This window comes from Chroicocephalus ridibundus, chromosome 4, assembly GCF_963924245.1.
Source record: "Chroicocephalus ridibundus chromosome 4, bChrRid1.1, whole genome shotgun sequence".
NCBI lineage: Eukaryota > Metazoa > Chordata > Aves > Charadriiformes > Laridae > Chroicocephalus > Chroicocephalus ridibundus.
The window spans coordinates 66,340,905-66,365,205 of NC_086287.1; the positions used below are offsets into that span (position 1 = coordinate 66,340,905).

Consider the following 24,301-nt stretch of genomic DNA (forward strand, 5'->3'; position numbering starts at 1 on the left):
CAGCAGAGATTGTCGTTTGCTTGTTGTTGTTTTGTTTTGTTTTTTGGGGTTTTTTTGTGTGTGTATATGTATGGTTGGACTTGATGATCTCAAAGGTCCTTTCCGACCATGAAGATTCTATGAGGAGCAGTGGATGTAATAATATACCATGCACAGCAGAAAGCAAGGTCCCCTCTTGGGTCTTGGCAATAAGATGAACCCACTCACAAACCTACACTCCCGCCCTGCCAGACCATGGTGCTCGGACAAAGGAAGGGAAAGAAGCTCGGGAGCGGGGATCTCAGTGTTATCTTTGACTTCTCTGTGTGCAGAAGGGCTGTTTTTTTGAAACCTCTTTTTTCAAGTAGATCCTGTGGTGGGCTTCTTCAACATACATGCATTGCTTTCAGAAGAAAGGCAGCTCACAAAAGCAGTGTTTGGAAGGGGAGGCGGCACGGTGCAACAGGAATTTTTCAGTTCCTCTCAACAGGAAACATCATGCAGAGATCTGCAAGGGAAACCTACCTGTAACCGAGATTTCCGCACTGTACTCTCCTTCCAAAGGCCAACGCTCCCTCCCCTCCTGTAATCTTTGGCTTCAGTTTCCGCAGTCCCTGTAACATCAGGAATTGCTTGGCACAAGAGACAAATTCCTCAAGCTCCACATGCATACCTAGAGAAACTATTGCACTCGCACCCTCTGGAACGTCTTTGGCTCCTGTTGGGAGATGCACAATTAAGAGGGACCAGGCACCATCACACCGCCCGCCGTGTGTTCAAGGAGGATCCAGACGTATCCTCATCCTCACCCAAAGAGCATGACTTCACAGTGCGATTCAGGACAGAGATACTTGGTGCAGTATCTAGAGCAAATTAAACCTCTCCGGCACAGCAGCAAGCACGGATTTACTGATTCATGGAAAATGTCCTTATAAATTACTCTATTCAGATCAATGTGACGAGACAAAATGAGGGCCACCCTCAGCAGCAAGAGGCTGCAGTGCTATCATTTCAGTCCTGTACTCCAGGAGAAAACATGGGGCTTCATGGAGGTAGAGGAGGATGACCAGAGGCCAGCAAGGATCTGGGCCATGTCTCACCTGGTCCCCACCTCTCTGCCCTGCAGCAGGCAGATGTGATGGACGATTTTTGCAAGCAAGTAGGTAAAAATGCTGCTTGGCATCTGCTTTGCATCCACAGAGGTTCCATCCACCCCTGGCTGTTGGCCCATGTAGGGCTGCAGATGCTGGGCAGGGTGGGATGCGAGGTCTGGAGGCAGAGGCTCCTGCTGGCATCCCATGCACCACTCCTCCAAATGGGTCTGCTTGCCAAGGGGCAGGGAGGTGGGGACCAGGTGAGACATGATGGAGATCCACTCTGACCTCCTCTGCATTGTCCTCCTCCAGCCCCATGAAGCCCCATTAGAAATGTCTGCTCTGAAAGATTTCTTCTGGACTACGGAACTCCCAAACATCGCAGCTCATTAATCTTACTCATTTCTCTCAATACTGAGGGCTGAATGCACTTCCATCAAGCTCAGGTCTCCCTCACGGGGCTAACAGTGGTCTGTACTCAGGATGTTGAGATGAGGACGAGGCCGTTCTCTGTGAGTGTTTGTTCCAGTGGTTAAAGGCAGCTCAAAAATAACTAAATATGCAAATGTACCTGTGCCTTGCTCTGGATAGCACACGTCCGGCTTTTAGATGTGGGCTGTTTGCTGGACCACCACACGCCGACCACCGCCCTCCTAACAAAGCAATATATGCTCATGTTTTTTAGCTTCTTGGTGAAAAGGTGAGCACTCACGTTCTCCCAGCGTGAAGCACTTCCCCAGCTTTTATGCATGTGTGGCACTTCCCCACAACCCTCATCAGTCAAACCAGCCTGGTCAAACACCGAGGGCAGGGCCAGGCGCTGCCCTTCCACCACAGGCTCAGCAGCAGCCCTGCTCCCAAACTGCCTTTGGCAGCTGAACATGGCTCAAACCGCTTTCCACAGCTCCAAATCACCTCCTGGCATCACTTCCCAGCATCCCCATCTTCAAATCATCTCCTTTTTTTTTTTTTTTTTTTTTTTTTTTTTAAATTGGCACCAATTTGAGACCTACTTTAAAAAAAAAAACATCAGCGAAGACGCTGAGTCACGCTGGATGCCTCCAGAATGGTATCTGCAGAGGTCTTCTAGGAATGCCTCTGCCTCATGCGAACTCCCCCACTGGTAACATTAAAACTACAATTATCTCTACATATTAATAAAGGGTACCACATCTCTGGCAGCAGTCTGAGGCAGGGACTCCCAGCAGCGATGATTTCAAGATATCAGGCACACACAGCTGTGTTTGCAGTCCCCATTGCTCACAGTCACCCACGCTCTGCCACGCTGCCCCACCCGTTCCCCAAAACACACACCATCCCCACAGCACCAATTAGCGTTTTGATAAACAGACATGTCTCATCACATCTAATCACTTAACTCGCCATCAAGGGGTTGCCATTCCCACGTGCATTGGCTTTGCAGAATAAAACGCTAAGGGGTTTCGCCTCCCTGGTGCGGCACTGTCCCTCACCTCCTCCCAGCCCCAGGCCACGGCTCCTAGCTCCGCAGCAACCTTCTGGCTCAGGGTCTGGGAACGGCCACCCTGGATGGATCACCTGCTCCCACCCTGATAATGTGGGGAGAAAATAGCTCCTTTACTTCATGAGAATTAAAAATATCAATCAATTTGCATCACTGCAGCCGCCCGGGATGCTTGCAGTCATCCCCTTGCAGCAGATGGGCTGTGCACAGCACTGGGGAGCATCGAGCAGAAGCGCAGGTGATCGAAATGGAGGGCACCAGTTGCTGCCCACAGCTTTTGGGGACACAATAAATAACACCACGGAACCCAGAGCTGGGAAGGCTGCAAGCCCTGTCAGCCCTTCCCAGCCCAGGCGAGAGGCAGAGCGGGCTGGCACGCTCTGCCAGCTTCATACAGGTCCTTACACCCCTGGCTGCCGGGTCCAACCGCTTTCTGGTTGCACTGTCTCAGAAATCACCCTCATGGTGAATACCTTTGAGGCCAGGCACAGCAGCGCTCAGGGACTACCACTCTCTGACACAGCCCTAAAACACGCTCTGTGCTCTCGCCATGGCGTGGCTGGTACCCAGGTAAGACAGGAAAGCCAGTGAGCATCCCTGAGCATTGTGTGCTTCCCTTCAGCTGCTGCCCGGGCACACCCAAAGCAATACAGAACAGGCACCAATATACCTGCCACGCAGGAACAAGCAACCAGCAAATACCCACTTCTTCACTCGCTGGGAATCATTTAAAACAGCAAAGAGGAAAGGTAGAGTACAGGGCTGGAGTCGAGCCCAGCAAACACTGTGGGGATGAAGGGGCAGAGGGCTGAGGATGTGACACTACCTGCTGCAGCTTTCACCCTTGCCAGGGCACCTTCATCAGATGCGCTGAGCGCCGATCTGCTCCCAAGCCACCGGGAAAGGACAAACCACCCTGCCCTTGGAAAGCAGTTCTCTGCTTTTCTCAACTAACAAACAGGCATCGCCACAGAAGCCAAGGAGTTGATTTTTCAAGGGTAAAGCTGATTCCCCCTCCCTTTTATCTAAAATTTGCCTCCCTTCTCCATCTGTAAGCCAAATAAGGGATAAAGCAGGTCACTGGCTCATTCTTTTAGGTACCATGATGATATATAATTATTTTTTTTTTGTTAAACTAAAGGGAAACTCATTCACTTAAACACTTCAATCAGCTTAATTATCCGTCTCCACGAACTGTTTGGGTTTCTTTTTTTTTTTTAAAAATAACAGAAGCAATCAATCAATCATCCCACAGAGGGCAAACACCCATTTCCCCTGGAAGGCCCCACCTCCAGCCACGGCTGCAGTCATCTGGGCTCCTCCCGGCACGCTGGAGCAGAGGAGCGGGAGATCTCGGGGTGGGCCAGCACAGCACACCATGTCACACTGCCAACGCACAGGCAGATAAGGGGGTTAAATCTATCTGGTCACATACTGCAGATAAGCAAAACGGTGAATAGCGGTTTGCCAGCCTACAGCAAATACTGGCACAAGTCACTTGCAAGACTGTCACCGGGTATTTATCTCAGAAGTTGACAATATTGGACACCCTGAAGCCACATTTCATTAAAGTTCTCCTGACGAACTGCTTTCTTCGCTATTTTGAAACCTGCAATTGAGAAGGCTGTAAAGACAAAGCAACTTTTGGCTTCAAGGCTGGCATCCCAGAGAAGATGCAGCAGCGCTTTTTACCAGTTGTGACTTTTTGGTGTTTCAAGGAGTCTTGTGGGGCCAAACACAGAAGAATCTGAGATGCTGTCACACAAGACAAACCTTGGGAGATAAAGCAACCCATCAGCTCCGGCAGAGCACCAACACAGAGCAGGGTACAAACAGGTGGCCCCCAGCACACACACCGCCACAACTTGATGATCTTAATCCCAGGCACATAAATTCCCACGTGGCACCTTTGGACTAATACAGCAAATTTCCCCACTGGCATTTAATTTCCCTTTTGCCTTTTAAGACTAAAACTTCTTCCAACTGCTGCTCAAGCTGACCAGCAGCTTTTTATTCCTTTGCATCCAGAAACACTGAACTGCTGCCTCTGGAAATTCTGCAAAGATGGAGAGGGCCCTTTTCTCTGTCCTGAAGCCACCAGCCACGCCCAGGTAGCTGCAGCATAGCCACTAAACTCTAAAACCTGTCAGGTGATGGAAAGCTTACGGCTATGCTGCAAGAACTGGTGCTTCCAAAACCTGCATCGCCCAAAAACCCAGAGCTAGAGATCTCCACGTAGGTTCCTATCAAGTATGCTGCACCTCATCTGTGATCCAGATACAGGTTAGCAGGAAAGCACAAGGGTCTTGGCCATAGGATGCCCCATCCTGCTCTCCTCCCAGCTGCATCCCGCGTTAGCACATTTTGCATAATCAAAATTGGAGCTAGCCTCCGTAACCACAACTCGAAGGGTATATTTAACTCAACTAGAAGACAAACAAGATTGGGTCCACCACAGATTAAATTAGCTGAGCCTGCTTACGCCAGGAGCTTCCGTCTGCCATTGACCGCACCTCGCATGGATTTTTTTCCTCCTAGGTCCACAACTTGGCTCATCTACAGCAGCTACATCCTTGCACAAGCACAACATCGTGATCCCACCACCAACACCCCATAACCCACAGCTGGCAGAGCCCACACTCCCAGCTCGGAGACGGGGTGGCAGCCGTCAGGTGGCAGCCTGGAGGGCTGCGATGGGGAAAACAGGATCCTTTCCAACAAAGGGAACACAGTTCACCCAGTGTTTTCTTTCCCTCCTTCCCTTGAGATCACTCTCCCGACCATTTGCCCACAATAGAAAAGCCAAGCATTCAGGGAAGAAGATAATTAGACTGCGCACTGCTTGTCTGCAGTTACTTTACAAACAAAGGTGATCATAACCAATGCTTGCATCCTAAAGGAAATCCCAGTGCCCTCCCCCCACCTACACCTCCCAAAGCAGAGAACAAATCCAGCTGGTCTGCAATCTTATCTTGACGCAGAAACATTCTGGGACAGAGATAGAGGGGTTCCCAGAAGGAATGGTTTATTAAAGGCGTCTTTATTTAGTCGGTTCTCTTCAAAACCACCACACTGAAGTACTGTTCCCAGACCAGTTTTCATAGCAGCAGCAGCAAACACCACCCAGGCAGGGTCCCCCAGACCAACGATGCAACGTGCCACCCCGGAAAGCCGTCAGGTTTCCCCAGGGTAAATAGCAGCCCAGGGGCATAAGCCCAGGACAAGACACTTTGAGGGACCCACAGCTGAGAGTCACAAGGAGCTCCTGAATGCATCCTGGTCTCACTCCAGGGATGTTATAGGGATGAGGACCAGCACATTAATGAAGTCCACGGGACGTTCCCTGTTTATCCAGCAGCTCTGCCTCTGACCCCGTGCCAGACACACTACTGCGGAGGTTTGCAGACTAGCAGCCAAATATACCTAATCCCAGACTTCAAGAACTGGAGCTATAAAACCACTACACAAAGAGGCTGCGGTTCACATGCATCCCCGGAAACCTCCCCGCAACCAGCACCTCTCTATTTATCCAACACGCGATCTTTACACGTTCAGCTATTTTCATCCCACCACGCTATTAACAGATGCAAAAGGCAGTTGGGTAAGGCGTTCGACAAAAATCTCATTTAGAGATCAAGACAAGCTTAATTGGTTTCTAGCCAGACCTGCACAAAGATGGGTTACTCCACAAATACAGTTGCTAATCTGCCCATTATACTCCCTAAACTCCCACCGACAAAGAAAAAGAAAATAAAGAAGAGATGTACAAAGGAATGCAGTATTTTTAGCATGTTACTTCCAGCGAGTAACACATCAGAAGCAATGAATTCTGCAAGAACAAGGGCTTTGCTTTGGAGGATAACCTTTGAAGGAAAAGGATAACCAAGTGGTAAATAAAATAACAAAAAAAAGACCTAATGTAGATTTTCCACCGGCAATCTGCATCCATTTCAGGTTCTTGAAGAACATTTCCAGCAGCTATTGTTTCTGTGGGCAGGCAGAAGCAGGGGAAAAGCTTATGCAACTGAGGAGACATCACGTCACAAGTGACGGAGTAGAAAGGATGGAAACCTTCATGATTCAAAAGCACAGGGCTGAAACCCTGGAGAGGTGAATTCACTTCCTAACTTAGCTGTAAAAAAAAATAAATAAAAAAATCGCGAGTTTCCTGTGTGATCACATCCTAGATGATTTATTCAAAAACATGGTGTTGAAAAGTGAGGGAGGGTGAGGAAGCAGGAGGAGGAAGGGGAAGACGGTCCTGTGGGCCTTTAATAGGCTTAGGGTTAGACCAGCACTGGCAAGCTGTTAACATCCATCTGTGTTGGGCGCTGCACAACCTGGAGCTGGCGCTGGGAAAGCATCCCACGAGTGCAGGTAAGAGTCCACCCTGCTCCTTTGCCCAGATGCACGACACAGGCTCACCAATGCCGCATCCGCAACAGCAGCATCGTGCAATCTTTCATAATGCAGAACTCCAAACAGAAACAAAACCACGTGCAAAATGGAAAGGTTAGTGATAATTTCCCCTCTTGATGCTATGCAAGAATTTAGAAACAAGAATATAAAGCTGTCCTCCAAATGCAACATATTATAAATTAGATGGCAATGCAATTCCAGGGCTGCAGAGCCAGCTGCAGCAGCAGCACAGGTAGACAGGTGATGAAAGTGCTGTTTGGTTACAACTTCTCCCCTTGTGCAACAGCTCAGGACTCCCAGGAAGCCTGTTTATTTTCCCAAACCTGAGCCAATTACGCTCGGTGGGAAGGGCTGCATCCAAGGGAGAGCAGACCTGCGGATCCTCCGGCAGGACAGAGCCAAAAACAAGGTCAGGACCAGAAGAGACAGCAGTCATGTATTTTGAACGTTTACAGCAACATCCCCCAAGCTCCAGAGCATCTTTGCAAGAGCCTTTTGCAGCAGGTGGGTTCACTATAGGGCAGAGAGTCAGAGATGTGTTTTTCCAAGACCTTCTTCAACCATGACCATGCAAATACAAGGCTTGGCACAAGCAAAGGGCAGCCCGGTCCCAGGCCTTGGACAAGGGCTGCCAGGCATGGAGATATGGTACTGGTGTCATCCCAAAAAGCTGCCACGGGAACCTCAGAGTGAACAGATTCAAACTTTTACTTTCAGCAGTAAGGGAAGCTGTAATTAACAGCACCAAGTACAGCCCAGAGGCTGGGTATGGACAGCCCCATGACATTATCTAGCAAGGTGACTGTTGGATGCGTTTTGTTTGGCTTTTCCTCCCCCTGGAAAAATGAGCACCCATTTTTCCACAAGTCTTTCTCCCCCCTCCCCATGTTGCCCAAAGAGTCAATTTCCCATGTATCTCAGAACATACTGTAACAGACTCCAGCTGCAGCTGGAGCCCAGCTCTTGGCATCCCCAGGGATGGGTTCCTCCTTAATTGCTCCAACACCCCACAGCATACCAGACATGCCAGATCCCCAAAGACAGAGTCTCACCCCTGATTCCCACCAAAATGAAAGACAAAGTCCAAAACACGAGACAAAGGGAAGAAAATGTGGACATGAGGCAACCCAGCTACACCTGTGAGACACATCATCACCGCTATCTCACACGTCTCCCACCCAGTTCAGCCTCATCCCCTGTGCAAACCCAACGGAGCTTCCTCTGATGCAACTCCAAACGATCGTTTGGAAATCTATCTGCTGATTATTTTGAGGTTAAAGTCCCTCTTTACTATCTTTTTCTCACATTATAGGATGCCTTGAAAAGCCTGGGAGGTATTTTATGGATTCAAGGAAAGTCCTGGCATGTCAACTGTGGGAACGGCACAATTGCATGACTATGTAACCCAAATCACAGCCCATCACGCATCACTGCGGCTTGAACACAACGACAGCCACCGCTGCACCACATAAGAAATAGCCGTTGAACTCTGTCAGTGGAAGAGCAGCACGTAATACAAAAGTAAATGCGAGAAAACAATGAGCATAAAGACTCATTTACAGCCCCATACTCAAAAGCCAACTGACTGTAGGGATTACAATATTTAGCATGCTCCAAAACTTTTCCTTGACATCTTTTTGCTCCATGCGATAGGCAGAGATTTCTTGTGGCTCTAGAGCCACCAGCTATTTCACGTGCAATTTGCCAGGCGGCACTCTCCACAGAAGATAAAAGGAGCTGGAGTTTATAAATGGATCCGAGTTGTCCCCCAAAAGCCTCCAGCTTCTTTGCAGTATGCCTCCAAAATGCTGGGGTGAAGAGGCAGCACATGGGCCAAGGTCTCAAAACCAGCCCCTCGTACCCAGAGAGCTTTGCTAAGCGAGTGGCTTATATAAAATATCTGTCAGGATACCCATTTGAAGTGCCGGCTCTTGCAAACAAGGTTGCTCTGGAGGCACCGGGGATTAGTGCAGTTCAAACAGTCCTTGGCATGACTTACTGGAGCACCCAGGAACAGATTTGCAAGTTCAGCTTTTCTCCTGCCCAATGCTTGTCTGGCACTGCCGAGCAACACCCAGGCTCCTGACAGCCTTAACCCTGCCAACTCCTGCACATGGAGGCTGAGAAACAGGGATGGGAGAAGCTCTGTGCTTGACCACAGGACCTGACAGCAGAAGAAAACCCAAGGCAGCATCACCATGGGGCTGCTCTTCTCCCGTGCAGCTGGAGGAGCTCCAACACCAGGGCGTCCAAGAGCAAGCTGGGCGAGTGTCCCTCGGCAGAGGAACAGCAGCCAAAAGTCATGCATGGGATATGCAAGGAGAACGGTGCCAAGCAAAACAGTGCAGCTGAAAATCACCATGCATCCCAAAGGCTTAACCTGATATTAAGGCAGAGAGCAGCCTCTCTTCCCTGCACCGGGCACACAGCTGCAGCCAAGACACTCCTAGTGCCTTGGGGGCAGAGGGGAGGAAACCTCAGCAAATGAAGCATCCTTTACATGCAATTTCTGTGAAAGCCGGGCGTGGTAAAGGTATACACCTTCTCCCAAACACATCTCCCCCATCCTCAGCTCTGGCAAGAAGGTTCTGTGGTTTCCAGAGGTGGCAGCATGAAGGAATGGGAGTGCAAAGGGTGCCTGGCAACCACCAGAGAGAAAGGTTTACACAAACAGATTTACAGCTGCTTACATCCACACAAGCATCCTTGCAGGAAACAGCCGCACTGGACGTCAGCTACCACAGATGCTCCAGAGCGGCACAAAAGAGTTCACAGCTCCTTGAAGTACTGTTCACTTAGAAGATGCTGAGGCCAAGCAAGGAACAGGCATCCAGAAAAAAATTTTTAAAAATCTCATGGCTAGGTGAAAGTCAGATGGACATGCAGCTCCAGAGAGCCACCTTGGTCTGCACAAAAGAAATACTCAGGAGCAGCAGTGGGGCAGACCCACCACAGCCTAAGCTAAGTATCATGCAACACATCTGAGCCAGAAAACATTCCTCCGTGGCTGTGCTGTAGCAAGCAATTCATCTTGCTTGTTTGGGGCAGTGGAAATAGAGCTGGACTGCTCTTCTCTGCTGGATTTGCTGCTAGAAGAGGTCGCACATAACAGGCACTGAGCTGCTAGGACATTACCTGAGCAGCATAAAATGCCATGGGTCTTTCCGCTACCCTGACCCGCTCTTACACCCCAGACCTGAGCAACTGCAGGTTCCATCCCAGAACGATGACCCTCTGCATCCCCCATTCTCATACTTCAGTTTTCTTTGATTTTTAGGGCAAGTAACACCCTCTCCTCCCAGCCCAGGGAGTGCAAAGCTGGCTCCCAGGTGCAGAGCCCAGCCCCAGCTCTCCTGCCCTCCAGCCTCGGGGTACAGGCGGTTTTGTTCCTGTCTGAAAGTGGTGTGTGCACTTTCCTGCTTGTTGATAGTCTACCCTCAAACACTCAACCCTAAAATCTCTGAGGATGCCCAGCTTGCTATAAGGACCTCCATCAGGAAGGTAAGCTGATCTTCACTCCTGCCAAGCACTGAAGGAACCAACGCCCCACAGAGCTTTCCCCAAAAGCTGCCAAGCTCCGTAGCTAAGTTTTGCATGTTGGTACAGGGACCAGCTGCCAGTGTTTCATGCAACCCCCCCAAGTCAGCCTCTGAATGGCACAATTCTGAATTGCCTTCCTCCTGCCGTAGTGCCTTGGGTCAGGATCTGCCAGCAGCCCACTCCATCCCCACCAGGAGACTGGCATGAAAGCCCCATGTGGAACACAAGCAGCAGGGAGCAACGAACACCTGGAGATCCCACTGCATTTTCCTCTGCTCTCCTGAGGATGCGCACAGGTCAGATGAATTAATTAGGTCCTTCCCCTCTCTTAATCTCACTAGTGTCTGGCTGTTGCTGAGTTGCTTTGAGTTTTGGCACAGCTGCTTTCCATGCAAAAAGGGATGAGGAGCCCCAGTACAAAACTCCTGGGAACAGCCCAGATCCAGAGTCTGGGAATTTGGTCACTGGGTTCAGCTTCTGAAAACTGTCCCTTCAGGAGGGGATAGTAAAAGCAGGAACAGTCACCTTCGCCACAGAAGCCAGAGCTGGACCCTTCTGCTGCTCCTCGGCCACACCCTCCACGCGTTACCCCATTTACCCTCTTGTGAAAACACTCACAGGTTGACGGAGCGGCCTGGAGAGGGACAGCTCTGACTTCCAGTCGGTGAAGCTGCATGCACAGGGAAGACATGATTCAGGTAAGCAGCGCATAGCTGAAAGCGCATCGCTATGCAGTGCTCACCCAGAGGAATGCAGAAGGCGAAACATGAAGCCACTTGTCTGGCAAGGTGAACAACCCTTCAATCATCTGCCAGGCCCTGCAAGCGCTGGGTAACTTTGTGCTCTGGCTTGAGAAAGACAAGGACGCCTCCAACCAGCAACGTACCACCTCTTACTAACTGCGCTGCAAACGTGCTGCTGCATTTCCTCAGTGCCGAGTCCAGGAGAGTTCAGCGAGAGCGAGCTCCAAAATGATGTAAAAGAAAAATCCACACAGCAGTGAAGCAACTGGCACGCCCTCCGGGAAGAGACAAGGCGTGAAGAGCAACGCCGCCCCGGTGGTTTGACACGTTAGCACCAGTGAGCACTGCCGTGATGACCAGCGGGCGTGTGCCATGGTGGGTGAGAACATGCCCGCCCACCAACACTGCCCCTGCAGTGGGTCAAGGCAATGTTTTGAGTACAAAGACTCTCAAGGCAACTCAGTCCACGAGGACTAATATATCGCGTAATTTATTGAGTCATGATAATAATGACTCATCAATGACTGTCACCAGGTTGGGCCACCCCATCCATTTGGCTGATTTAGGAAGAGGCAGGAGCGATCTCCTCGCCCGGGTGCTCGAAGCAGCACAAACCTCTTCCATTTAGCAAATTCACAACAAACTCCCCCAAAGGGGTGGGGGTGAACGCAGGAAGAAGCACGAACACAACAGGGTGATCAGAGCACACAGGGGTTGCTCCAGACCTGGGCGCAGCGTGGGACGGGATGCCCTTGGGAATGACCCCACCCAACTTTACCACAAGAAAAACACAGGGCAGATGTTCAGACAACTTCACGCGTTAGTTTGGTTAATTTGCTATAATTCAGGTGGCTGGTGCTCAGACCATACCAGTGCTGAAACAAAGCACCATCAGCTCAGATCATGAAACTCTCCAGTCAACTAACCACATCTCTATGGTGTGCCAGGCCGCTTCTCTCATCTCCACCTCCTTTGGTTTTCTTCTCAGCAGCCACAAAGATTTGAAAGCTTTATGACTCACTGAGCTGAGATTTTCTAAGCTGCCCCAGAACTCCTGGTTCTTCAATGTATTCCAAAACATTACAACGCACCACAAGGACAGAAGACACCAAGTGCAAATGATCTCCTGAGAGGGTGGGAGGGTAAGAAGGCATCAGCACAGCTTTCCTCCCAACCCAGCTCAGCTTGAAGCAGCAGTGGGGGGAAAGAAGAATCAAAGGCAAACAGCAGATCACACCCAGTGTCTTGCAAGGGGCAGAGGATCCTCTATTTTTCGCATGAAATAGAAAGTTGGAAGTACGTCATTAAGGGTGAGGGAGCTAATGCAATGTGCAAAAAAAGCTTCTGCTGGCATATTTAACTTCTTTCCAAACCTTTAATAGTTGTTTCTCTCATCCTACATCATCATACATTTACTGTACAGTAAACATGTACAGTAAGTAAATCTATATGGCTTAGCATCTAGATTAACCAACACAGAAGTCAGGATCAGACATTCAGTATTCCTTCCCCAATTTACAGCCCTTTGTTCAGATCACCTCTTTTTTTTTTTTCAGCACGGTGCTGACATCTGTTGTGGTGCACGAGTGAAAAGTACACCTTAAAAGGAAGGGTGGCGGGGGGGGGAGAAATCAATGTGGACATGATTTGAATTTTACAGCATTTGGCTGCCACAGCTTGCAAATAAACAGCTGTCACTGCAGGTCCATGCAAGCTTAACAGCACAGCAGTAAAACGCAAGATTTTTCTTCCCCTTTTAAGAGTTTTACTTGTATAAAAAGTGTACTTAAAAAAAAATGCAGGATAAAGAACTGTAGTTAGGTCACACTCAATTCCAGCAGAATAAGCACATCCTGGTTCACATGGCCTAACCAGTCACTCCATGGCAGTGACAGCTTTCCGAAGCCAAGTTAAGATATTTAATTACCAGCATCAAGTCAGAAACCAAAGCGTCCAACAAAATCCTCATTTGTGAGCGAAGCCTGCAGAAATCTCGTTGAGCAGGCTTTGTCGATCTCCAAAGCTGACAGCTGGATGCCCTGGCTTATCGACTGCTAGAGCACGCACACAAAAAACCTCTGAATACTTGCAGTGCCGAGCAAGCCTTCAAGGCAGCCCTGCCAATCTCTTAAAAAGGCTCATATAAATAGGCAAGCTTCATTTATTAATACTTCTGAGATAAAAGTGTCTGTGTAGGAGCGGCTCAGTGTTTATCTGCACAGCTGGAGGATGGGCAGAAGAAGACCACCCGCTCTGGGTGGTGCATCTGTCGGCATCCTCACTCAGTTTTTAACCAGTTCAGGTTATACACACAGCAGGCAAATTTGCTACCTGGGCACGTGGTGGGCCAAAGACCTTCAGGCATCAAGCCTGTGTCAATGGTCGACACAAGCAAACTGCAAAGCAGGAATACGGAGCGAGAGGGGACGCACTCCTAGGTGGCTGGTAAACGGTATTTGCAAGGAGCCCAGCTGCCCAACAGCTCCATGCCTCCCCTGCGCCGGGTTCCTCAGCTGTGGCAATGACAGCATGGGACAAGGGAGGGAAGAAACCAAAACAAAGCACACAAGCAAAGGGAGATAAACATGACCCAGTTAGACCGTCTGTCCCCAGCTCCTGCCCATCCTCAGCAGGAGGGCTCGCCTGGTACCAGAGGAGCCCGCCTGCCACGGCCATTCCTTTCCTGCTCTCTCCCGCGCCCCTGCTGCAAACAAAGGGTCAGATAAGGAGCCAGCTCAGGTCAAGACCGGTTTGACTCCATTTCAAGCCCAGGGGAGCAGATTCGGTGCTGATGTTACACCTCACCCATCCTGTTTGCATCCCCAGGGCGGAGGCCAGGACGCAGACCAGCATGCATGCCTGGCTGGCTGGACCCAAAAGCCCTAGGGTGGTGGCAGGGGCACCACCGTCAGAGCGCACGCCAGACGAGAGCTGGCTGGAGCCAGGAAGCGTCAGTGCTTCCTGCTGTCCTGGTGTCACATGTTGGGCGGTCAGAGATCACGGACTTTGGCTTTTGCTTCCTGCTCCCAACAGCAGGGGCAGGTCCCAGTGTACGGCCACCGGGACAGCAAGGTGAGTCACTCATTAATCGAGAAACAGCAAGGTAGATGCCCGACAAGCCAGGCTGGGGGGGCAATGCACACTGAAATGAACCCCAGTGCTCACAGAAAAAGGTCCAGACGCTGCTGGACCCATTTAGTCCTGGTGGGACCAAAAGAGAAGCAGGCAAGGAATGCTGTTGTCTTTGGAATACATTGTTTTGAGCACGGGACGATAACTGGGTTACACTGTCGTTCACCACGGTGGCCTTAATACACACCACCACTTGATTTTGTATGCAGTATCAGAATCGACCTCTAGAGAGGGGAAAAAAAAGAAAAAGCGTTGTTCCGACATCCCTCTCAGTGCAGCTGGGAGAAGCCAGCTGGTTGTACAACGCTGAGTGTCCGCAGCGCTCAGGACTGGCTGAAACCACCAGGGCAGCCTGTGCCCACGAGCTCCCCTTACCCTGGCACCTGGCAAGGGGGGGCTCAGCCACGCCCCATGATCTCCCATCAACCTTCGATTTCCACTGAGAGCTCCTTACCCTCCAGTTTGGCAGCACGCAGCCCTGTCAGTTCAACTGACTTTCATTAGGAGGAGAATTATCATCTGTTTTTGCCTTAAATTAGCCTTGATCACTTAAAGATGCAGAAAACCTGTTTCACATGGGTGCCAACGCAAGAGGCAGTATAGCCACCTACAAGTGGAGCGGACCCCAAGGATGAAACTCCACTGTTAATACTAATGATTTTGTGCCTGGCGAGTCAACATCAGGCAGGATCTGACCGCAGCCATCACACACCAACGGCAGCAGGTCCCAGCCTCCGGGGCTCACAAGCAGCAAGGGCATCATCCTTCCTCCACACAGGCCCCCTGACGTGAATCTCCCTGAATTTCCAGCCCAGTGCAGACAGTGACAGGCCTGTCCTCCCCATCTGATAGCTCTCTGGCTGGTGCCACAAACCCGCTTGTTCTCTGCCACTGATGCTGACGCAGCTGTAGCCCAACACCAAGACACGCCAAAATCCTACTCCCACGCAGGCTCCCACATCAGAGCACTGGGCTGGACCAGAACGTGCCCACAGCATGGTGTTTTACACCAGTGCTGGTGGCACAGCACATACAGATGATTAGGCAGCCCCAAACTGCTACGCCTGGTAGGGAGGCATGGCGGGGGGGCGCAGAGACCACCCAAAACCCGCCTTGCTCAGCCGGGGGAACCCCATCCCCGGGGCCCTGCGGCTAAGCGAGGGGTCACATCCCGCCCCTGTGTGGCTCAAGCCCGGTTCGGGAGCTGCCGCAGGGGTGGGAGCCGCCGTGCCAGCAGGAGCCGGGGATGAAGCAGCCCTCGGAGGCGTTGCCATGGAGAAAGCAGCGCAGCAGCATCGCGCATCCCACGCCCGCGGGTGGGCGCCCCCTGCCCGGCGTCCACAGGGGCGGGCACCGCCCGGGCACGGCGGCGGGGGCCCCGCTCCCCTCGCCCAGGCCACACCGTGGCCGAAGGGCGCGCTAGGCCCCGCGGGACCAGGTAATGCTGAGGAAGGGGGCGGAGGGGGGTACCGCGGGCCCCCTTGCTCCCCACCCGAGGGGACAACCCCACGCAGCGCCCCAGGGTGGGGCGTGGGCTCGGCTCCCGCTCTCCCCACCTGCCTCACGGCGGGGGAAAGCAGCCCCCGAGCGCAGAGAACGCCGGTTCCCCATCCCGACACCGTGCCGGCTCACCCGACCCGACCCGCCCACCCCCCCCCTTCCCCCCCTGCACAGCCAGCGCCCCCAGAGCACGGGAAAAAAACACACCCCCCCCTCTTTTCCCCCCACCAAAAACTACTCGGCCGGAAGGGGAAGAGGGACGAGGGGAAGCCGGGCGCGGTGGACTCACCCCGCGAACGCGGACCGCCGTACCTGCCGGCGCGGCACTCGGCTGCGCGGCGCGGAGCCTGCCCGGCCCCTGCCCACAATGGGCCGCGGCCGCCCTGCCCCGCCCGCGCGGCCCCGCCCCGCCCCGCGCGCTGGCGTCAGCGGCCACGCCCACCCCCGCCCCTTTCCCGCCACCGCCGCCGGGAGTTGTAGTGCAGGAGGGGCGGCGGCGCGGCGGTGGCGTGGGCGCGGCGGTGGCGGTGTCCAGAGTAAGGGGTGCCGCGGCCGTGCGCGGAGCAGGACGCGCGGTGCGGGGTCTCTCGCCGTAGCTTGTGTCGCAAAGGAGCCCCAGGCCACCTCCGGGAGGTGGGACGGGAGCAGGGCGGGGAGGGTCCAGCTCCCACCCAGGCAAGCAACGAACATAAAGTTTTCATCCGGCCGGCGACACGGGTGATCGCGGACACGCAGGATTAGGGTCCCAGCTGCCTCACGGAGCTCTCCTGAGCCACAACGTTCTCCACTTGTCAGCTTGGATTTAAGAACTCAATTTTCCAGGGTTTCCCATCTCACGTAAATCAGAGCAGCAGTCTGTTACATGGCTGGATTTCCACATGCACTGGAATAACCACATGGTGTGAGATAAGGCTATGGGCTTCACACAGAAGTAGGTATTGCTTTTGGTGCAAATCAGAACTCCATAGCGTGTAATGTTTTAGCTTAAGTAAATGTTTTTTTCTGGATAAGAGGTCAAGCTACTTATATCTCATATGAATTTTTTTCTCAGCAACAACTGTATGGGAAGGTCTGAAAGGCTGGAAGGGATTTACGGGGAGTGTTTTTCATATGGAGCCCGCACAAATTGAAACAGACACAAAGGAAGAGCCAACGATGGGAAAGTAAAGAAAGAGCATCCTTAGGGCAGTTGATATCAAAGCATGGAACAAAACGTAACGTGAGAACAGGATAGGTTATACACAGCCATCCAGACTCCTAGAGGGCCTTCTGTACTAGCGAGAGAGACTGAAATGTATGTATGTATAGAGTCCACACAAGTGCTAGACAGGTTAAGCACCTACGGCCCTGACAATGGCTTTTTCTGCCCATCTAAGCTCCATCACAGGATTTGATCTGCAAAATGAAACTAGGGTCAGACCCATAGTGTTTCAAGCCATCCTATATGGTTTCAGTCCAAACCCCCACACTTCATACCAAAATCCATATTCCAAACAAGCGATCTATACCACCCCTGGAGAAAAATGCAATAGAGCCTCAGGAATGGTTATGCCCATTAGAAAAATTTGTTAAGACGTCAGCTGGACGTTTTTGTTTTTAAGGCAAGAAAGTATATTTTATCGCAACAAAGCCAGCATTCCATAAAGTGGATTTTCTCCTTCTCACCATGCCCAGTCCTTTTCCTAACCTCTTCTGGTCTTCTGTAGTAATGGGCTCCGCAGGATAAGTGTGACTTGCCAGGGAAAAATCTATTTCACTTTATTGGTTGTGAATTTCAAAGCAATCCCAGTTCCCTGTTACTGGGCTGGCTTCACCTCTAAGCTTTTTTAAATCACTCTTACAGCCTAGCCTTTGGCAAACAACCACCAGCCATTGAGCTGCCATCCTGAGAGTGAATCTTTCAGCAGGGAATCCATCCTGCCCCTTCCTGGAAACTAGTCAATACTCTGAAAACTGAAATAACGCCTTCTAAAAGCACCGACACCTTTCTGTAGACGTGCCTGTCTTACCAAGGGCTTAACCATTCCCCAGAAGGACGAGAGGATGCAAACTGCTGGAGGTTCCCCAGAACCTGTCTCTGTGTCCGTGCCAGCCCACAGCAAGAGATGCGTTACTTTAATTCCTGTTCTAATGTGATGTGATGCATGAGGTGTCACATCTGGGTCACGGTAGGGCTTGGGAAATTTCCAATGCTGGGACCCTTCTTTGCGGAGGGACACGTTGGAGGTTTTATCTCAAGCCGAAGTACCAGGAAAGGGGCTCACAGATCATACCGGCAAAAGGAATAGTTACAAATTGCTACAACCGGCTGGTTTTTGCACAGGGGTACTGCAGGGACCCAAGATGCAAATGGCAACGTACTCATCAGTGTGCAGGTGCTCTCTTAATGTTACCTTGGTGTTGGATCGACGGGAGGTGGTAATCACAGGAGCAGTTTTGGGGTAAAAGGTGTCAAGGGCAGGTTATTGGGAGCAGTAGGCCTAATGATGGTGCCGTGAAACTGGTGGGACACAAGGACAAGCATATCTCTAAGTGTACTGGGGAGGAGCCAGCACAGCTTTTGGTGAGAGAAATTATAACTCACAAAATCTACTGCAGTCCTTGGATGGAGCCAAAGATTTCATGGACAATGGAGATCTAATGGATATAATAGATACGTATTTCCTAAAGGCTCTGTCCTCTGTCAAAATCCTTCATCAAAGGCTCTTGAGGAGAGTAAGGAGCCATGAAAAATTAAGTGGCTTAAAGACAGAAACCAAAAAGGCCAGACAGGGATGGTCAGTCTCTGCAGTGAAGGGATACCCAGGGGAATTTGGTGCAGATCTGAACAGGGGTCTGTGCTGCTCAGTGTCTTCATTAGTGATGTGGAAGTAGGGGCCGGACACTTGGTGATAAAATGACAGATGAAATTCAGTAGAGATAAATATAAATTACGAGCCTCAGAGGAAGCACTCCTAACGTCATGCACACAGCGATGGGCTCTAAACTGACCGTCAGCCCACAGGAATAGGATCCTGGGGTTATAACAGGAAATTTGGTGAAAGCATCAATGCTGCTGGGCAGCAGTCAAGAAAGCAAATAGACGGGTATGAGCTAATGAAGAAAGAGGAAAAATTATTGTACAGATTCATGGTTTGTTCTCCTTTTGAATACTGTGAGCAGTTCTGGTCTCTGTTCTCACCAAAGAACTAATGATCAAAGATATGGAGCATTTTTCACTTTGGTAACTGGCTAGGCTAGGACTATGCGACGCAGTATTTCTATACAAGCCTCAGGCTCAGGAAATCCTGAAGCTGCAGCCTGCTGCAGACTTGGAGAGTTTACAGGAAAATATCCCTGTTCACTTCTCATACCCTTGGCTTATCACGCACCATTGGTTATGGGAGAGAGAGGGTGCCGGGCAGGATGGTCCCCAGGTCCCACCCGGCACAGCTTTTCTTACAGTCTTGCATTCATGTCTTTTCCTCCACAAAATGCCCTCCCAGTACTCCCCTTCCCACTCCTTTCCTCAAGGACATTTGTTAACCATGTAAGGATGGTTTGATCTGGAGGCTCCCAGCCTGGGCAAGCAGCTGCTTTATGGTTGGCACCTGGGAGTACATCTTCCTCATTGAAAAGTCTCAGCCATTTTCTTGTAATTGCCTCCTTGGAGTTTGTTTGGAGGCTGCCTATCAAGTCCTATTGTGTTGCTTTCCTGCTTGTTTTTCCAACAGCCACCTATTAAATTAAGCTCCTATATTCAGACAGAAAAATAACCAGCTGTCCAGAGTCTCTCTGGCTAAGTAGGACACATGCAATAGTCATCATGTAAGACAGATGAGCATCCAGCCCTGAGAAGGGGAGAACATGGGTACCAAGCCTGCCTGGAGAGTAATCCCTATAATGCCTTGTAACAGGAGGTTTTTGGTAGGGTTTTTTCACTGGATGCAAAACTAAACCAGGATTTTCTCTGGGCTGAGAGAAAGAAAATGGGTTTCTTGTTCTAAATCTGTGAGAATATACTTGGTATTGTTCATCGTTAGCTGCTCACTGGACCCTACTAATGTTCTCTGAGGTCAATCCGTGTGAGATCAATACTGTCTTATCCCTGGGGGAGAGTTTTTATGTGTCTGTTCCAGTGAAACTTGAAAGGACACTGTTGATTCGTTTGAGAGTAATGGAATATGGAACCCATCCCCTTACAAAAATTAAATAAAATTGATTTTGGAATAAAAAAGCCCTCTTTCCTTGAGGTTATAGCCTTTCATGTTGCACAGTTGATCTGCTCAGCAGAAAAATGGGCTGTAGATTTTATTTAATTGCTGTTTTGGTCTAAGCCAGACTTGCACCAACCGAACAAAACCACACTCTGAGCTGCTACCACCGTCCTACTCCACTGGATCTTACTCCACAGGGAAGATTTCCATCAACTGCAGTCAGGGCTGGTCTTAACTCAAAGGTAGGAGACAGCATTATGCTTTTTGCTCTTTCTTTGATATGAGGCTTTTAGCATACGTAGAGGACCTTTTGCGGCTCTGTATCTGAGCTGGGAGGTTCTGCTTGAAAACAAACCGCACCCTAAGCCAGCATTATCTCTAACAACGCTAAGCCCAATCTTGCCCCATGATTCACATCAGCTCCCGGCAGCTGGCAGGGGGAAGCAAAGCTTTGGCGTAATGTTTCATAGCCTCAAAAGGGAAAATAAATGCATTCCCAAGGCAGGACTCAGCTGTGCCTGTGTTGTCTGAGAGCGTTAGCAGAGACTTGGTGGATTTAGGCCCTGATTCTGCAAAGTCCTTAAGCTTGTAAGGAATTTGTAATTTGCTTGTAAGCAAATTCCTGTTCACTTCAATGGCATTTAATCAGATGCACGTAAATGCTTTATGGGGTACAGGGGAGTAGTACGTTGGTGGAGGTGGGGCTATTTAGCCCAAGCAACAGACTTCTTTTCCAACATTTTCAGAGAAGGGTAAGATGTAAGAAATAATTAGAGAGCAGATTGTGAGACTTCTTGCAAACAGCTACTGCCTCTAGTTGAGGTCTTCCTCCAGACCTGCCCTGTCCAAGCGCACTCTCTGCTGGGAGATGCTGGCAGAGCACAGCCTTCTCCAGCTGCTTCCCCTGCACAAACTGCTGTGACCTGAGGGGAACGTTTGACTTTGACAAGTAGTGGTGAGACATAAAGCACTTGCAGGCCTGCTGGGGGTGTAGGAAGCCATTAATAATCTCAGTGCCTTGGCTAGGGTCTTTCACCCTGTGTCTCTCTGCGGCTCCTGTGGTTGCCTTCCTCCCCTCTCATCTGCTCTCTGCAGCCACCAGAAGCGCCTTGTGCTACCCTCGCCATCCATCCTCCTGGCTGTCTCCCATGAGATGCTATGTGTGTGGCCATGCCCTGGTTTGGATCATCTAGCTTCTGCATGGCGTGTCTTGGGCAGGCTCCTGCCATGCAGCTCCTGACTGGTCGTGAAGTCAAAGGCGAATCCTCCTCCCTGGATCCTCCTGCCGGTGCCAGGCTTCACTCATAGCCTTGTGCCAGCATCAGATGTCAGGTCTGGGGGTAAATGTGCTGCTCAGGGTGGGTCAAGGGCACTATCTTTTTCCCCCTAGATGCCTCAACAATGCTAGAAAACAAGTCATTCCTGATTAGGGATCTGTAACTTCGCCCCTGTCTTTTTTCTTCCCCCTGTTCCTGGAGATGACTTTTCTTGCACTGAATTCTATTGAAGGTACCAGACAAAACAATCCTCCTGTTTCAAGGTAGACACATGAAAGTTCAGTGCCCCATTATATTCCTCACATCCAGGGTTATTTATCTCCCCAGAGCAGGGAAAGGAGTAAATTGAGGGGTAGCGGCCAGGGAAGCAGTGAAGCAGGAGGAAGAGGAGAGAAGGGGTGGGAGAGGGGTGTAAATCAGTGCCTCTTTCTCGAGGACAGAGACCACTGCAGATTTACACCAGGTGTTGCTCGGGCTGTCAGAGAAGGGTTTAACAGGGATGCATACACAGCCTACAGGGAGAGCTGCTCTTATTTGTTCACATCTAGCAGGGATTGAATTTATTGCCTTTGCAGATGGGCCAGCAAAAAGTGAGGGCATCACTTAAATCCCATGTAAAACCTCAGATTAAGGTTTTGCAAGAAGTGCAAATGGGGAAGTGCACGTGGCCTGGCCAGATGCTGGCTCCGTTGCTTGGGGGAGTGGGCTACAAACCCACCTTGCTGTGATGGCCCATGGAGGCAAGTGAGGCTGTTGCCTTATCAGTAGAGCGTCCTTTGCTCCAGAGCTGTGGCAGAGACAGAGTGAGGAAGTGCCAAGTTGCCTTAGGCTTATGCTGAGCCTCCATCCTCTTAATGGAGCATAAAACAGTTAAACACCAGGTCACCAGGTGGGTCCCAGCTCAAGTCTGCCATCCGTTAGGGAGAGGAGCTTATCTGATGGGAATTAGGAGTGCTCATCAAGGGCCTAGCTGCATTTGAAATATCTTAATCCTCTTGATTTTTGATACAATTCAGTCTTCTAAGCACCTATCTTTTGCAAGATGCCTAAGCCAATTTTTGGCAGCATTTGTCCCTAGCGACTCAGCCAAGGTGACACGTGGAGCCTATGGTTGACCTTGGAACTGCTCCCAGATACCCTGAGTCCTGGCCGAGTGCAGTAAATCACAAGACAGTCTCTGCCTTGCTCGCTATTTTAGTCACCCTGATTTGTCCTGCATCATTAAGTTTTTACAGTGCCTGATTCCAGATGACTTCAAGTTTGTGCCTCCTGTCTCCAGTAAGTGCAGAGCTAAGAGGTTTTTTTCCTCCCAGAACAGGGGCTGGAATGTGAAGACTCAGCAACCAGCCCAGGCAGGAAAACTTCTCCCATCCCTGACAGCTGTGTTACTGGACGTACACGCTCCCAGTATCTTTCAAAGCATCAGTGTGGCTTTTTCAGGTCCTCATACTGTATTTCTTTCTAATAAGCAGGATTCAGGACAGATCTGATACAAGACTTGAACAGTGATGTTACAGTCAGCGAAGCAGTGGGTCCTGTTGCATCCCTGTCAAGAGATCATAGGGCAGGCATCCTGCATAGATGGAGCGACCACAGGACTGCTCCAGCCTCCCTGCTCCATCCCTGGGTGCTCATGGGATGACATCAGTGCCCTGAGATCATCTCTCTTGGCTGGGTATATTTGCTTATGGGTTTTCCCTGGAGGGCTTGTGGTTGCTTTCCAGTTGCAGTTTCTCTGCTGGGAGGACTTTCACAGGCTCTCCTGCCCTTTTCCATGGTATCCACGTGCTGCTCCGCTCCAGGGTCTCTGCGTTGCCGTGGCTTCATCAGCTCATCGGAGCCACTCTGCTGGGAGCAGTGTTTGTGATGGGGAAGGAGAGGCATTGCAGCTACCTCTGGCTGCTCAGGGCTGCACCAGCAGGAATGGCTCTACTGGTAAGTTTCCTAGCTGGGCATGGACACCACAGGAAAGTTCTTCTCTTTACTCTCCTCAGCCTTTTCCCTGCTTTCCCAAGCACACAAACCTCTCCTCCTCCTTCATCTGCCTTGCAATAATCGTAGGTCCATGCACCAGGCTCTGGCCGATATCCTGGCAGGACTGATGTCTTCAGTACCTAAAAGCTGTCTGTGGCTGGTGCTGCTCAGAGGTCTCAAACTCAGCTTGCAGCCTTGGGAGAGCATCACCTCCCCAGCAAAGAAGGAGCCCCTGGGAGATCTCTGCCGTGCAGCGGAGGGCTGGGGGCGGTAGGAAATGTGGTGGTGACAGCAGTCTCCCTGCACCACTGCCCTGGTGAGATGGATGGACCTCGGCCATGCCCTCCCTGCCCCGAATCACTGGTGACACAAAGGTGTTGCCAAACTGGCAGAGGGAAATCACGGTCACACCAACAGCAAGAGGGACTTCTCCAGTTGCAACCTCCTTAGTCACAGCTGGATTACTAACCCCATTCTTATATTTTCCTCAGGGCAGCATGAGTAAGAGCTGACACCTGGGGTTGATTGTTGCCTCCAGAAAACCTTAAGGAGGGAAATGCTGATGGGACTGTCAGGCTGTTTAAGTTTCGGGCCAAATTTGGGGAGCCAAATTGTTGCGCTAGGAGTGGGATGCTGACTCAGGCACAGGACGGAGCCAGCCCAGAGGGTCCGTAATGGAGAGGGCTGCTCCAAGCATCCTCCAAGGCAGTGTCACTAGGAGGCGATGGGCATGCATATCTCAGCCTTTTCTACCATCTCTGAAACACTTCAGTCCCTCCAGAGATTATATTCAGGACGTGGGCTTGTCTTGGAGAAAAGGCCCCAGCTCCTGCAGCAGGCCTGGCCTGTTCATGGCTCTCCCTGTTTTGATCCATGGCAAGTCGCGGGTGAGATCAGGTCTTGGAAGCATTTTTACACCTGCCAGATGCCTGCTTTGTGTATAAGGGACAACACAAATTATGAG

General features: G+C 50.8%; 1 protein-coding gene across 5 annotated transcripts in view; it reads right to left on the minus strand.

Annotated features, from left to right (window-relative positions):
* The window catches only part of DAAM1 (dishevelled associated activator of morphogenesis 1), a 96,371-nt gene extending 80,084 nt beyond the window's left edge, over window positions 1-16,287 (minus strand). Inside the window, exons 1-2 of one of the 5 annotated variants that reach the window (XM_063333626.1) lie at window positions 16,180-16,274; window positions 505-593 (exon numbers count right to left, since the gene is read on the minus strand). The gene's annotated coding sequence lies outside the window, so the exon portion shown is untranslated. Of the gene's footprint in view, window positions 1-504; window positions 594-16,179 lie in introns of all 5 variants that reach the window. The other 4 variants (XM_063333627.1, XM_063333629.1, XM_063333625.1 and 1 more) reach the window with 4 other exon arrangements.
* Between the last annotated feature and the right edge of the window lie 8,014 nt (window positions 16,288-24,301).